Genomic DNA, 14,945 nt, shown 5'->3' with positions numbered 1-14,945 from the left:
CATTTTTAACACCTTGCAAGGTTGACATTTGCTTGTTCTCCCTCGTAAGAGAACATATTTGTACATTTTATCACAATTGTTGAATACTCTAGATTTCACCAAGTTACACAGTCCCAGTCTTTATCTTTCCTCCTTTCTTGTGGTGTCTCACATGCTCCCCACCTTCCTCTCTCAACTGCATTCATAGCTACCTTTGTTCAATGTACTTACATTGTTGTGCTACCATCTCCCAAACTTGTGTTCCAAACCACACACTCCTGTCTTCTATCACCCTGTAGTGCTCCCTTTAGTATTTCCTGTAGGGCAGGTGTCTTGTTCACAAAGTCTCTCATTGTCTGTTTGTCAGAAAATATTTTGAGCTCTCCCTCATATTTGAAGGACAGCTTTGCTGGATATAAGATTCTTGGTTGGCGGTTTTTCTCTTTCAGTATCTTAAATATATCACACCACTTCCTTCTTGCCTCCATGGTTTCTGCTGAGAGATCTGCACATAGTCTTATTAAGCTTCCTTGGTATGTAATGGATCGCTTTTCTCTTGCTGCTTTCAGGATTCTCTCTTTGTCTTTGACGTTTGATAATCTGATTATTAAGTGTCTTGGCGTAGGCCTATTCAGATCTCTTCTGTTTGGAGTACACTGCGCTTCTTGGATCTGTAATTTTATGTCTTTCATAAGAGATGGGAAATTTTCATTGATTATTTCCTCTATTATTGCTTCTGCCCCTTTTCCCTTCTCTTCTCCTTCTGGGACACGAATGATACATACATTCTTGTACTTTGTTTCATCCTTAAGTTCCCGGAGATGTTGCTCATATTTTTTCATTCTTTTCTCCATCTGCTCCTTTGCATGTAGGCTTTCAGGTGTTTTGTTCTCCAGTTCCTGAGTGTTTTCTTCTGCCTCTTGAGATCTGCTGTTGTATGTTTCCATTGTGTCTTTCATCTCCTGTGTTGTGCCCTTCATTTCCATAGATTCTACTAGTTGTTTTTTTGAACTTTTGATTTCTGCCGTATGTATGCCCAGTGATTCCTTTACAGCCTCTATCTCTTTTGCAATATCTTCTCTAAACTTTTTGATTTGATTTAGCATTAGTTGTTTAAATTCCTGTATCTCAGTTGAAGTGTATGTTTGTTCCTTTGGGCCATAACTTTTTTCTTAGTGTAGGTTGTAATTTTCTGTTGTCTAGGCATGGTTTCCTTGGTTATCCAAATCAGGTTTTCCCAGACCAGAACAGGCTCAGGTCCCAGAGGGAAGAAATATTCAGGATCTGGTTTCCCTGCAGGTGTGTCTTAGAAAATTGCTCCACCCTGTGATGCCTCAGGTCACTGTGCTTTTCTGCCCAGCAGGTGATGCCTGTTAGCCTATAATTCTTGACTGGTGTGAGGAGGTGTGGCCATGTTCCCCCAGGATCTGGGGTCTGGTTCTGAATGGAAAGGGCCCCACCCCTTTCCTCCTAGAGAAGACAGACCCCCAGGTGGAGGTCATTAGCATTTCAATGGTCTCACTCTCTGCTTGTGCTGTCTCCACCCTTCCCCAAGTCACAGCCCTGGAAACTGAAAATGACTGGGGCTTGGTTTCTCCACTGAGCCGAAAAAGAAACAGATAGTCCCCTTCAGACCCAGTCCAAGGCAACCCTCTGGCTCTCCAAGGTCAGTCGTCATCCAAAGCCTCTGTCTGTTTTTTGGGGATGCATACCTGTAGTGAGCAGTTCACACTCGCTACTTAAAACCCCAGTTGGAGCTCAGCTGAGCTATATTCGCTTGCTGGGAGAGAGCTTCTCCCTGGCACCACGAGGCTTTGCAGCTCGGGCTATGGGGGATGGGGTCTCATGACTTTGATCCGCAGGTTTTACTTACAGATTTTATGCTGTGATGTCGGGCATTCCTCCCAATTCAGGTTGGTGTATGATGAGTGGATGGTCTCATTTGCACCCCCCCCCCCCACAGTTATTCTGGATCATTCACTAGTTGTTTCTGGTTTTTTTCAGTTGTTCCAGGGGGACTACTTAGCTTCCACTCCTCTCTATGCTGCCATCTTCCTCTAGCCCATTTCATTCTATTACCACTTAGGCTAAACACCCCTTCATAGGTGGGATTTTCTAGTTTTATTTCCTTTTAAGTTAACTATCAACATCAGACCTACTGTACATTAAATGTGTATTTATATCATCTATAGCTCAGAGGCATCACTACTCTTAAGTTTTATTTCAATGGGAAATTTATGTTTACAACTTTGTTCTAGAGATACAAAGTCCAGTATATTTATTCTGTACTTGATCAATCAAGGTCTGTAAACAGTGAGAAGAAGGTATGTGGAGTGAGAAGAGAGATTAGTAAAAAACATTCATTTACATAAAGTATTATTATGCCTTTATATTGCTCAGGTTAAAATTTTATAACCAAGTTCCCATCATTTGGCAGACATCCTTTAGTATGTAATTATTTTAAATATAGGCCATTATTTTAATTATCTCTAATTAAAAGCAGTTTCACATATCAATAGGTATTTTAGTGAAAAGGAACTCTGAATTCCTTCCATTTTATAATACAGACTCTATTTCTCTCTTTAAAGTAATTTTACATGTCAGCAATAAGTCCCAGAGAGTTTCTTTAGATAAGTTATGAATTTTTATTTTGTCATGCTACAGAAATAAACGTTAAAGGACTTTTCACTGTGGGGTCTTTTTTTGTCTTCACTAAGTACTTTTCTTTTATCTGATTATTCACACAATGCTTTCAATGAATACTAACTACTTCTATTTGACATTCCATTTCATAGTGAGAAGGTGAATTCTACCACATCCTAATTATCATAATTATTCCATTACCTAGGTAGTCGTCAGAGACCACAAGAATGTGTCCTGTTATTTGCAGTTACGGTCAATCATCACCACATGGAATTAATACACAATTAGGATGAGTCATGAATATCCCAATTCAGATACCACTCTTGAAAACTGGAGTTAAAAAGGCATTTAGGGAAATTTCAGAATATACTTCTTCTTCATTGTGTTTAACTAGAGTCCTTTGGAAATTTAAAAACTGATATCCACTTCATTACCCCTCAACTTTGGAAATTTTTCTTCACTCACATTCTCATTAATTTATTATTCTAGGGATTACTGAGGAAGCTCTGAGGGTGGGCACTTATTTGAGTCAAAATAAATGAACACCCAGCTCACTTAACTTGGAGACCCTGCTCCACTCCTCTTTTCCTCCTCCATGATTACCTTCATTCCGTACAGTGTTTGCTTCTTTCTTTCTCTCCCTGTTACAGCATTACCTTAATCTCATCAAGTCCTCTTATTCCCATCTTATTCCCTTCTTCTTGGTGTCTTTCTTTTTGTCTTCCCTCCCCTTTCTTTAAATGCCACCAATTATCTAGCCACATCTCTAGTCTAAGGGGGCCTCATTAATCTCTCATTCTTTTTCTTCATGGTTCCATGTGTCATTTTTATTTTTGTGGATTATCAGAGTAATTCATGCCCATTACAAAAACCGTGGAAAGCACGCGTATGCACGCGTGCGCACACACACACACACACACACACACACGCACACACAGACCAACGGGAAGAAAATGAAAACTACCTGTAATTCTAACATTCAGAAGTAACTGCTATTAATTTATTGACGTATTTCTTTCATTTTTTATAATTAAAAAAGTCTTAAATCAGGATCATGTTAGAACATTTTGTATGTAGTATTTTCCTCCTCACATTTCATCATGAGCATTCTCACCTCTAGTTTATCTAAAATTTTAAAGACAACATTGAGAAGAATTTAGAATCTCTAGAAAGGCAGGATGAAGAAAATGAAAATAACTCATACTTTTATCATCCAGACACAATTACTCTTAATATTTTGATCTATTTCTGCTGTTTTTTCCCCTATGCATATTTTAATTTTTAAACAAAAACTGGGTCATGCTCTGCCTTCACTTTCTAAAATATTGAATTTTTGTGTGAAAATTTTCTGCATTTATTCAACATTCATTGAGCACTTACCATGTTTTGGATGTTGGGGCAAACTGGTGAACAAGACAGAAAAAGTCTTTGCCTTCATAGAGCTTACATGCTAGTGAAGAAGAAAGATATTCAACAAACAAAAACAGAAATAGCATTCTGAGGGATAAGTGCTATGGAGAAAAAGAAAACATGGTAAGAGACCGATAAAAAGGATGCTGGCTACTCTGTCTCGAGTGCACAGAGAAGGGATCCCTGAGATGATACTTAAGTAGACCCCTAAATAGAAAATTTTTTAAATTAAAATACTCTATTACTTTTCTGGATTATGTGTCATTTGGGTATATTCAAGCTTTTCAAATGTTTAACTTGTGATTTCTTTTTTTCATTATAAATAAATACTTGCTTTTGTCCTTAATTTTGCGTTCTTATCCTTCAAAAGGGCCCTTAAACTTTATAAGCTTCAGTCATCACACATCACAGATCTGCTCTCGGCAGCACTTCTGGGAGGAAGCCTTGAAGATGAAACTCTTCACGGGCACACGGCCCAGGGACCAGTTCTCAAGAAAGAAGGGAGGAATGGTGTTGGGCGGGGGTCCTTGGACCCTGCAATGCCAAGGGGTGGTCCCTTGCCATGCCAAGGAATGGTTGTGCAGATCAAAAACCCACCTGGCAGTGAAAAAGCCCAGAAGCACATTATAGACCTCGAGGCAGGCTTAGGACTTGGATGCTCCTGGGACATCTGAATATGATGCTTATAACGGGAACATGGGGTGGGTTGAATGGAAGTACAACAAAAAGTTATATCCCAAGATCCTGGCTGCCATTCCACCCTGATGGATGGAACTTGGTTGACTCAGAATCAATGAACTATGAGCTATCACTATTAGCAGTTTACCTTCTCAGCACACACCCCCCTTATGTTTTTTTTTTTCAGCATGTTAAAGACTTCTGAAAATGAGATGACTGCATGCATTCAGATAAACTCCTTTATGCGTCCACATGTTAGCTTATTTCTGAATTTGAGGAATTTTGAAACCCAGCCCAGTTTCTTTTCATGCAGAAGAATCAGCAGCAGTTAGGAGATGACAGGAATTAAAGTCTGGGTCCCGCTAAGGCTTGAACATCCTGTTAGAGCAGACATTTGCTTGGCAGTCTCCCAGCCCAGATGCCAAGCGAAAACCCAATGATACTGTAGCATTTAAAACATCCTGTTCTGCATGTGTTGCTCACTTTGTGGTCCAGACAAATATAGTGGTGGTTTCTTGTTGCCTTTGAGTCCAAGATCAAGATATTTGTAGCTGCATGGGTCCTGTATTGCAGTGGTAATGTACACAGATTTACATAAATAACTTCCTATTGTGTGGTTTTTAGAAGCAATTTTCAGGAGACTAAAAGTAGCAATAGACTTTAAGCAACTTAATTACTTAAAATCATGAAAAATTTCCAAAGTCTTAGAGAATAGTGTTGTTGGAAAAACTTCTTTCCTTTGAGTTTTCCAAGTTTTTTTCCATCCTTTCTTTCATATAGATTAGTGAGCTCACTGTTGGGTACCAGTGAGCCTTCACCTCTCAACCCACTGGGTGTCATCTCTGGCTGCATGTTAGAACAACCTGGAGAACTTTTGAAAATACCAATGCCAGGGCCCCATTCGCAGATATTTCGGTGCAACTGTTTGGGGTAGGGGGTTGCCTTGACTGTTTTTAAAAGCACCCTGAGTGATTTAAATGTGCAGCCAGGATAAAGAATCACTGCACCTGGGGAAAGATGGGAAAGGAATGGGATCTCTTCCTTTCTTAGAAAGTGAAGTAGCAGAAAGTACATCTGTGCTTGCAGGGAACCCAGCCCCCAGGGTTTCCAGTTTCCAATGACAAGATGCTGGTGCTCAGTGGAAGGTATTGTAAGGGACTTGAGGCTAGAAAGAGGAGGGCATCTGGGATCCACAGGTCATTACTCTCAGCTCAGACTGTGAAAGACGACTGTTGTAGAAAGAATGTCCTGTAAGCCGAAATACTTGCAGGAGGAGATATGGCCCAAGAGGATGAGGAAGTTCTCAAAAATATATTTTCTGACTTGGCAATTGGAAGTGATCTCAGTGAAAAAAGGAAAGGAGGGCACACATTAAAAAAGCCAGGGCGATGGCTCTGGGAGATGAGCTCAGACCAGAAGCCACCTAGAACAAGGAGGGCACATATTGGAGACCTCTAAGGAGAGTTCCTGGAAAGCCCAGATGACTGAGGTTTGCAACAAAAAGCCAAGGACAACAAAAGGCTGCTTTAATTAAGTCCAGAGTAGGTGATTCAAGGAAGAAGATCTGGGCTTACTGTTGAGAGCCAACTATATAACGTTGATGGATGAGAAAAGAAAGTGAAACTCCGTAACTTATATTTCTGCTTACTCTGTCAACGAAGATGATCATTGGACTGAAAAGGATAGACTGATCTTTGGTCAGAAGGAACTTAAATTCAAGTCAGAAAGTTTAACTGAAAAAAAAATGCAGAAACAGCCAGGAAAATTCCTAAAAAAAAAAAAAAAGTAATTAAAATTGGAATAGACAGATCCATGGTATAGAGCAGAAAGTACAAGATCCAAAACATTGTGAAATTTGCTATATGTAAAAAGCAGCAATTCTGTGGCAAATTATTCAAAATGGTGTCAGGGCAAGTGGCTAGCCATTTTGAAAAAAAGAAAAAAGCCTCATTCTTAAATCAAAATAAATCTGAAATGTATGTAAAAGTACCAGGAAAAATACAAATAAATTTATATATGATCTTGGAGTGGGAAAAACTGCTATATATGTACACAAATAAATGTACCTAAATACACACACAAAAACATACTACATATTTGTTTGTAAACTGATAGAAAAGATTTGGAAGGCTATAGAGCAAATGTAACCATAGTTATTTAGTTATTTCTGAGGCATTGAATTTGAGAGCAATAATGTAAGTTTCTCTCTTTCTCTACACACACACATAAAATAGTTAATATCTAAATATATTCATAATATAAATATATAACATACTTAATATGTTTAGGTATTGGTTAGGTATTAGTTGATGTTTTTTTACAGAGAAATGTATAGAATAAAAGTAAATTTTTTTGGAGGAAAACACTTGGCTAGTTCTAAATTCAAGTCTATTGACCCAGACAAATGTCACACCAGAGTCCTGAAGGAATGTGAGACACGGCTAAACCACAGTCAAGGAAAGGGAAGACTACTGAGGAGGCATTAATCTTCTTGGAAAGGAAGCAATAGTCACTGGGAGGAAGCACCACCAAGAAGTCTTGTCAGTCATGGGAAAGAAGAAGGAACCCTGAACAGCCCAGAGTACTGGTGTTTTCGTCAGTCTGCCAACTACCACCTTTATTACCTTGGACAAATTATCTAGTCCCTCTGAGCCTCAGCGTCCTCATCTCAACATCATGGGGTTGTGTGGGGATTAAGTGAAATGGGGGGAAAATACTTCCAGACTGTATGTAAAGGTCTGTGCACAGGTAAAAGATTTTTCTTCTTTCCCAGGGTGATTAGATTGACTCATCAGATAAATGTGATAGACCCAGTATATTTAGATTTCAACAAAACACTTGGAAGTATCTTTCATTGTATCCTTTAGGAAAGGTTGAAAAAATATGAGTTAGATGTTGGAACAATTAAGTGGGTTAAGAACTTGCTGAATGACTGTGTCTGGGGATGCTGAATAATGGATTGATGGGGAAATTTTTATTGGCTTGCCACAGAATTATATGCTAAACTCTTTTTCAGCATTTTTATTCTTAGCAAATTTGCAAGTGACACAAAGTTAAGGATAGAAAACATGTCAGAGACTGAAACAGAATCTAAAACATCCTTGCAGGTTAAAACAAAAATGAATTTCCTTTGATCCAGAAAGTCACTTCTGAACATGTGTAAAATAACATGACCAGAGATATCCATCTCAGCATTACTGATGGTAAGAAATAACTATAAATAACCTCTATCTATATATATAATAAAATATATTTATAAGTAAATAACGGTGTGTATATAAGGTGAAATGCTATACAGCAACAGTTCTCAACAGGGAGTGATTTTGACCCAAGGGAACAATTGGCAAAGTCTGGAGACATTTTTGGTTGTCACAACTTGGGGGGGTGGGTGGCAGTTTGCTACTGGCATCTAATAGGTAGAGGACAGGGATGCTACAATTTACAGGATAGCCCCCTACAACAAAGGTTTATCTGACCCCAAAATGTCAACAGTGCCAGGGTTGAGAAACCATGAAAAATTATGTTCAAGAATATCCATTGATACAGGAAAATGTTCAAAATATTTTGTAAAATTTTTTTTGAAAAAGATTTCATTTACGTGTGTGAAAAATTGCAAGACTATTTTTCCAGAAATGGAAAAGCCAATCATGAAATTTATAAGGAAGGGTAAGGGGCCCTGAATAGTCAAAAACCATCTTAAAATAGAAGAACAAAATTGGAGGACTCACACTTCCCAATTTCAAACCTTATTACAAAGCTATAGTGGTCAAAAGAGCATGGTACTGGCATCATATATAGGACAGATATACCGACCATAGGAATCAAATTTAAGAGTTGAGGAAAAAGCCCTCACATCTATGGCCTATTCATTTTTTAAAAAAATATCCAACTTTCAATTTTGAAATACTTTAAAACTTACAGGACAGATACAAAAATAAAAATCCCATACAGAGAACTCCAACATAGTCCTATTCCCCCAGATAAGCTGATCCACCAATTTTAACATTTTGCCTCATATGCCATGTAATTTTATCTATCTATCCATTAAACAATCAATCCATCTAACTATTTACCCATCTATCTGTCTGTCTATTTATCAATCCATTTTCTGAACACTTGAGTGTACGTTGTAAACATCATGCTCCTGGAACAATTAATACTGCCATGTACGCTTCCTAAGAACAAGGATATTCACTTATGTAATTACCTCAAGTGCAGCTATCAAATTCAAGAAATGTAACATTGATATAAAGCTAACAGTCTATATTCCAGTTTTTTCACATGTCCCAATAGTATCCCTTTGAGCCTTTTCTCCTCCCTTGCTAGATCCCATCCAAGATCATGTACTGTATTTAAGTCTTTGTCTCTTAAGTTGCTTTTCTTTTTTTCTTCCCTCCCTCCTTCCTTCCTTCCTTTCTTCCTTCCTCTCCCCTCCCCCTTTCTTTCTTGTGGAAACATATATACAACATAAACATTCCCATTTCAACCACACCTGAACATACCATTCAATGGGATTAATGACATTCACTATGTTGCAATATCCTCACTACCCTCCATTACTAAAACTTCCCCACTTCCCCAAACAGAAACCCTACACCCATTCTGTGTTAACTCCCCATTCCCCCGCCCCTGCCCCTGGCAACCTGTAGTCTAATTTCTGTCTCTATGAGCTTGCATATTCTCCAATATTTTTTTTTGTGGTTACTATGGGGCTTAAATTTAAAATCCTAAATCTGTAAAAATCTTGTTTGCTTTGACACCAACTTTTCTTCAACAGTATACACAAACTATGTTCTTATACCGCTCAATCCCCCAACCTTAATGTACTTCTTGCCACAAATTACATGTTTATATGTTATGAGTCCCAAACCACTGATTTCTCATTACGTTCTATGCATGTGCCTTTTAAATTCTGTGTAGGTAGTAAAAAGTGGAGTCACAAACCCAAAATACAATAGTACTGGCATTTATATTTATCTGTGTCATTACCCTTTCTGGTGATCCTTATTTCTTCATATAGCTTTGAACTATTGTTGATTGTTCTTTCCTTTAAACCTTCAGAACTCTCTTTAGCATCTCTGGTAGGGTAGGTCTAGTGATGATGAACTCCCACAGCTTTTGTTTATCTGGGAATGTCTTAATCTCTACCTCATGTTTGAAAGAAAATTTTTACAGATACAGAATTCTTGGTTGGCAGTTCTTCTGCTTTCAGCATGTTAAATATGTAATCTCATTGCCTTTTTGCCTCCACGGTTTATGATGAGAAATTGGCACTTAATCTTATTGAGGCTCTCTTGTACATGACATGTTGCTTCCCTCCCCGGGCTTTCAGAATTCTCTTTATCGTTGGCATTCAATAGTTTGATTATAATATGCCATGGTGAAAGTATTTTTGGGTTTGCCCTGCTTTGAGTTTGTTGAGCATCTTGGATGTGCTTATTCAAGTCTTGTGTTATATTTGGGAAGTTTTCAGCCATTATTTCTCTGAATATTCTCTCTCTCTCTTTTTTCTCCTTCAAAAAATCCTAAAATGCATGATTTGGTATGCGTGATGGTGTCCCACAGGTTCCTCAGGCTCTGTTCACTTTTTTTCTTTCTTTCTTTCTTCAGAAACACTGGATGATTTCAGAACTGAACTCTTCAAGTTTTCTGATTCTCTTTTCTGCCAACTCCAATCTGTTGTTGAAACCTCCTAGGGAATTTTTAATATCTATTATTGTGGTCTTCAGCTCTTTTTGTTTCCTTTTCATAATTTCTCTCTCTGTATTAATATTCTCTTTGTGTTCATCTATAATTTTTCTGGTTTCCTTTAGATCTTACTCCTCCAGCTCTGTTTTCCTCTAGCTCTCTGAACATATTTAAGCTCATTTTTAAGAAGTCTTTGTAGGGTCCTCCTCGTTGAGGTTTCCTAATGCTTTTTCTCTTCTGCCTGGGTTGTCACTTCCTGTTTCTTTATATGTTTTGTAACCTTTTTTGAAACCTGAATATTTTGATATTTTAAGGGAATTTAGAGTCTAAGGTGCCTATTCCTTAAGCTTATATATAACCACGTAGTGTTATGACACTAGTTTGAATGCTAGGATATAACAAAAAAAAAAAAAAAAAGGGAAAAAACCCCACCTTTTCCAGTCTTTACAGCTTGACCTCTTATTTAGAGCTTACCCATACAATGCATTTGAAGAATAGCTTGAGGCCAATGCATAAGGTCTGTTCTGACACTTCCTGTGCATGCCTCTTGTCTTGGGCATATGCATGGGAACTCCCCTGTTTACATGGTTTCAAATGTTTCCTCTTCTCTAGAAAACAGTTTCCTCACTGTCTGGGCACTACACTGTATGTCTGACAGTCAGCAATCCTTTCAGCCAGGCAGCCATTGACTGCTTTCCTACAGCGTTCTGTAGGAGAGGTCTGTGAGCTGCCTTCTCCATGCTGAGCAAGTTCTGGGATGGTGAGCCCCTCCGGCCACCATCAGACAGATGGGGCCAGACATGCATGTTCTCAGTATGTGTGTGAGGGTTACCCTGCTCCCCCCAGGACCAGGACCAGGAATCTGTACTGGGAGCAGGGGGCAGCTCTGTGCCGAGTCCATGAGGGTTGGGGGAAGGGCCAGCCAGGGCACCACAAGAACCTACTGCTTTTGAGTAGGCTTTTTCTTGATTTGGCACTTGCCCTGGTTCTGTAGACCTTTAACTGTTTTTTGGAGCTTTGAAAAAGATGTTTCTGCCTGTTCTTGTTGGTTGTTCAAAGATTCTGTGTGCGGACAGAGGCCTGAAATGTCATTTTTGAAAGGGTGCCAAGTCCACTCAATGGGGATAAAAATAGTCTCTTCAAATGATGCCCCTACTTCACACCACATATAAGAATCAACTCAAAATGGATCAAAGACTTAAATGTAAGACGCAAAACTATAAAACCCCTAGAAAAAAACTTAGGGAAGCATCTTCAGGACATTGTGTCAAACAATGGTTTCTTAACCTTTACACCCCAAGCAAAAGCAACAAAGAAAAAATGGATGAGACTTGATTATCAAAATTAAAACATTTGTGCATCGAAGAATTTCTTCATGAAAGTAAAAGATGAACTACAGAATGCGAGAAAATACATGGAAACTACATATCCAATAAGAGTTTACTAATCAGACTATATAAAGAAACCCTAGGACTCAAAAACAAAAAGACAAACAACTCAATTAAAAATGGGCAAAAGACTTGAATAGACATTTCTCCAGAGAAGATATACAAATGGCCAAAAAGCACATGAAAAGATGCCCAGTATCATTAGCCATTAGAGAAATACAAATAAAAAACCACAATGAGATATCATTTCAAATGCACTAGAATGGCTACTATTAAAAGAAACCAATATAACAAGTGTTGGAAAGGATGTGGAGAAATAGAAATACTTGTTCATTGTTGTGGGAATATAGTTGCTGTGAAAAACAGTTTGCCAATTCCTCAGAAAGTTAAGTAGAGAATCACCAAATGAGCTGGCAATCCTAGCCCTACGGTATATACCCCAAAGAACGGAAAGCAGGGACTTGAACAGATTTTGCACACCAATACTCATAGTAGCATTATTCACAATTGCTAAAAGATGGAAGCAACCCAAGTGGTTTATACATTTACCCATTCCTCTGCTGGTATATACAGACCAGTGTATATACACAGACCAATACATAATATGATTAGATAGCTAGATAGACAGATAGGATGGAATATTATTCAGCCACAAAAAGGAATGAGATTCTGATACATGCGGCAACATAGGTGAACCTTGAAGACATAATTTTGAGTTAAATAAGCCAGACACAAAAAGACAAATATTGTATGATATCACTGACATGAAATAATTAGAAGCAGCAAATTCAGAGAGTCAGAACCTAGAATACAGGTTGCCAGGGGCTGGGAGGGAGTAGGGAAAGGGGAGTCAATGCTTATTTGGTGCAGAGTTTCTGTTTGGGGTGATGGAAATGTTTTGGTAATGGATAGTGATGATGGTAGCCCAACATTGTGAACGTAAGTAACAGCACTGAATTACATATTTGAATGTGGTTAAAGGGGAAATGTTAGGTTGTATATATGTTATTAGAATAAAAATTAATTTAAAAAACCCACAGGGCTGTACAAAACAGTGACCCCTAATGTAAACTATGGACTATAGTTAACAAGATAATTATAATATTGTTTCAACAATGGTAATGCAAAATAATAATAGGGAAAACTGTAGGTATGAGGTGGGGTTTTAGAGGAACTTGGTATTTTCTGCATTATTTTTCTGTAGAACTACAATTTGTCTAATAAAACAATTTTTAAACCTCAACAATAAAAAAAATGGACAAAAATGGACAAAAGATGTGAAGAGACATTTCACTGAAGAGGATATACAGATGGTAAATCAGCACATGGGAAAATATTCAACATCACTAACTTTTAAACCTCAACAATAAAAAAAATGGACAAAAATGGACAAAAGATGTGAAGAGAGATTTCACTGAAGAGGATATACAGATGGTAAATCAGCACATAGAGAAATATTCAACATCACTAACTGTATTATTTAGGTTTCTCCAGGGAAACAGAAGCGACGGGGGATATATATCATTATATAAATATATATATTATAGGAATTGGCTCATACAACTGAGGGGATGGACAAGTTCAAATTCCATCAGGCAGGCTGCAAGCTGGGAATGTCCAGGAGAAGCTGGCTGGCTGAAGTAGAGATGGAAATTCTTCCTTTAGACTCCTGAAATCATCAGTTCTCCCTTTAAGGCCTTCAGCTAATTGGATTAGACTTCTCTCATTATTGAAGACAACCTCCTTTGTTGATTGCAGATATAATCAGCCATAGATGCAATCAATTTACTGATGATTTAATCTACAAAATATCCTGACAGTAACAATCAGGCCAGTGCTTTCCTGACCAAACAACTGGACACCATCACCTGACCAAGTTGACATATGAACAATGATCACTGTCCACCTCTTATCAACTTGGCACCCATACACATCTCCTTAAACCATAGTTAATCTCTAAATAAAAACAGTAACAGTCATATTTTTGCCTAACATTTATCTTCCCTGCATACAACTCGAAGGTTACACCAAAACCACCAGAAATGAAGATTGAAAATTAGCTCCCTCCTAACTCATGTACTTATGTCCTGCCTAGACATCAGCCCACACATGCAGGATCCCACGAACAGAAGGGGTTTAGGGCAAGTTCTTGAGTGGGGGTTGGAGGAGGGGGTCTGCACCCATCAGTGAATCCCAAATGAACCAAATGTGGGGAACTAAAGAGATGCCACAGTACTGGCTCCGTCTTCACAGAACTCCAGAATTGGGGCATGGGGAGGAAAGGTGTAGGAGTGGAGGAAGAGGGGTCTGTCTGCAGAGGCAGCTACCCAGAGCTGGGATGAAGTTGTTTGCATCATGCCCAAAGTCACAGCCAAATATAACATCCTGACAAATGCCCTGTAATTAGCCAACCGTGCAGAAAAGAGAAGTGAAGAAAATGCCATTTCTTGAGATTTTCCAAGAACTTCCACAGAAGCCATGCCAGGAAAATGTGACTTTGAGGCTGGGGAATGGACAGAAAGCAAGCCCTGTACCTTGAAGGCAGGCACTGTGATACGCAGACAGCAAGTTGCCTTCATGTGGTACAGTTAAAAAAAAAAAAGAAAAATTAAGACACAGCATGTATTTTCCTCCCACAAATACTCTAAAAAACCATCAAGGGAACACACGTACATGCACCCTTAGCTCTCTCAGGTGTCCCTTGCAGGAATGGGTACCCAACACCCTTGTATCAGGATTAAATGAAAATGACTCTTGACAGTGTGTGGCACCCAAGAGGAGCTCACTAAATGTTTGTTTAAATGAAGCTGAAATGCATGCTTCTTTCTTTCATACCCATTTACCCAGTAAATGGAAGTGGGTGCTTAGGGGAAAAGGAAAAGTCTAAACTGGCAGGGGTTGGAGGTGGGGGCAAGTGGGAAGTTGGAAAACTGCAAGAACAAGAGATCTCAAAACCTCTTTTTTTTTTTTAATGAATTTATATGCCGAGTTGGGCTCAGATAGAGAAAGGCCACCTCTAACCAACAAAAGAAAGAGGTTCCCTGGAGGTGCCTCTTATACTTAATTATAGGAAGGCTCAGCCTCCCATTTACAATCCTAAGTTTCACAAGAGCAAGCCTCAAGTTGAGGGCCTGATTTATTAAGTAATGGGTTCCTCAT

The sequence above is a fragment of the Choloepus didactylus genome, chromosome 1 (assembly GCF_015220235.1).
Source record: "Choloepus didactylus isolate mChoDid1 chromosome 1, mChoDid1.pri, whole genome shotgun sequence".
NCBI lineage: Eukaryota > Metazoa > Chordata > Mammalia > Pilosa > Megalonychidae > Choloepus > Choloepus didactylus.
Note: the sequence above shows the minus strand (reverse complement) of the source record.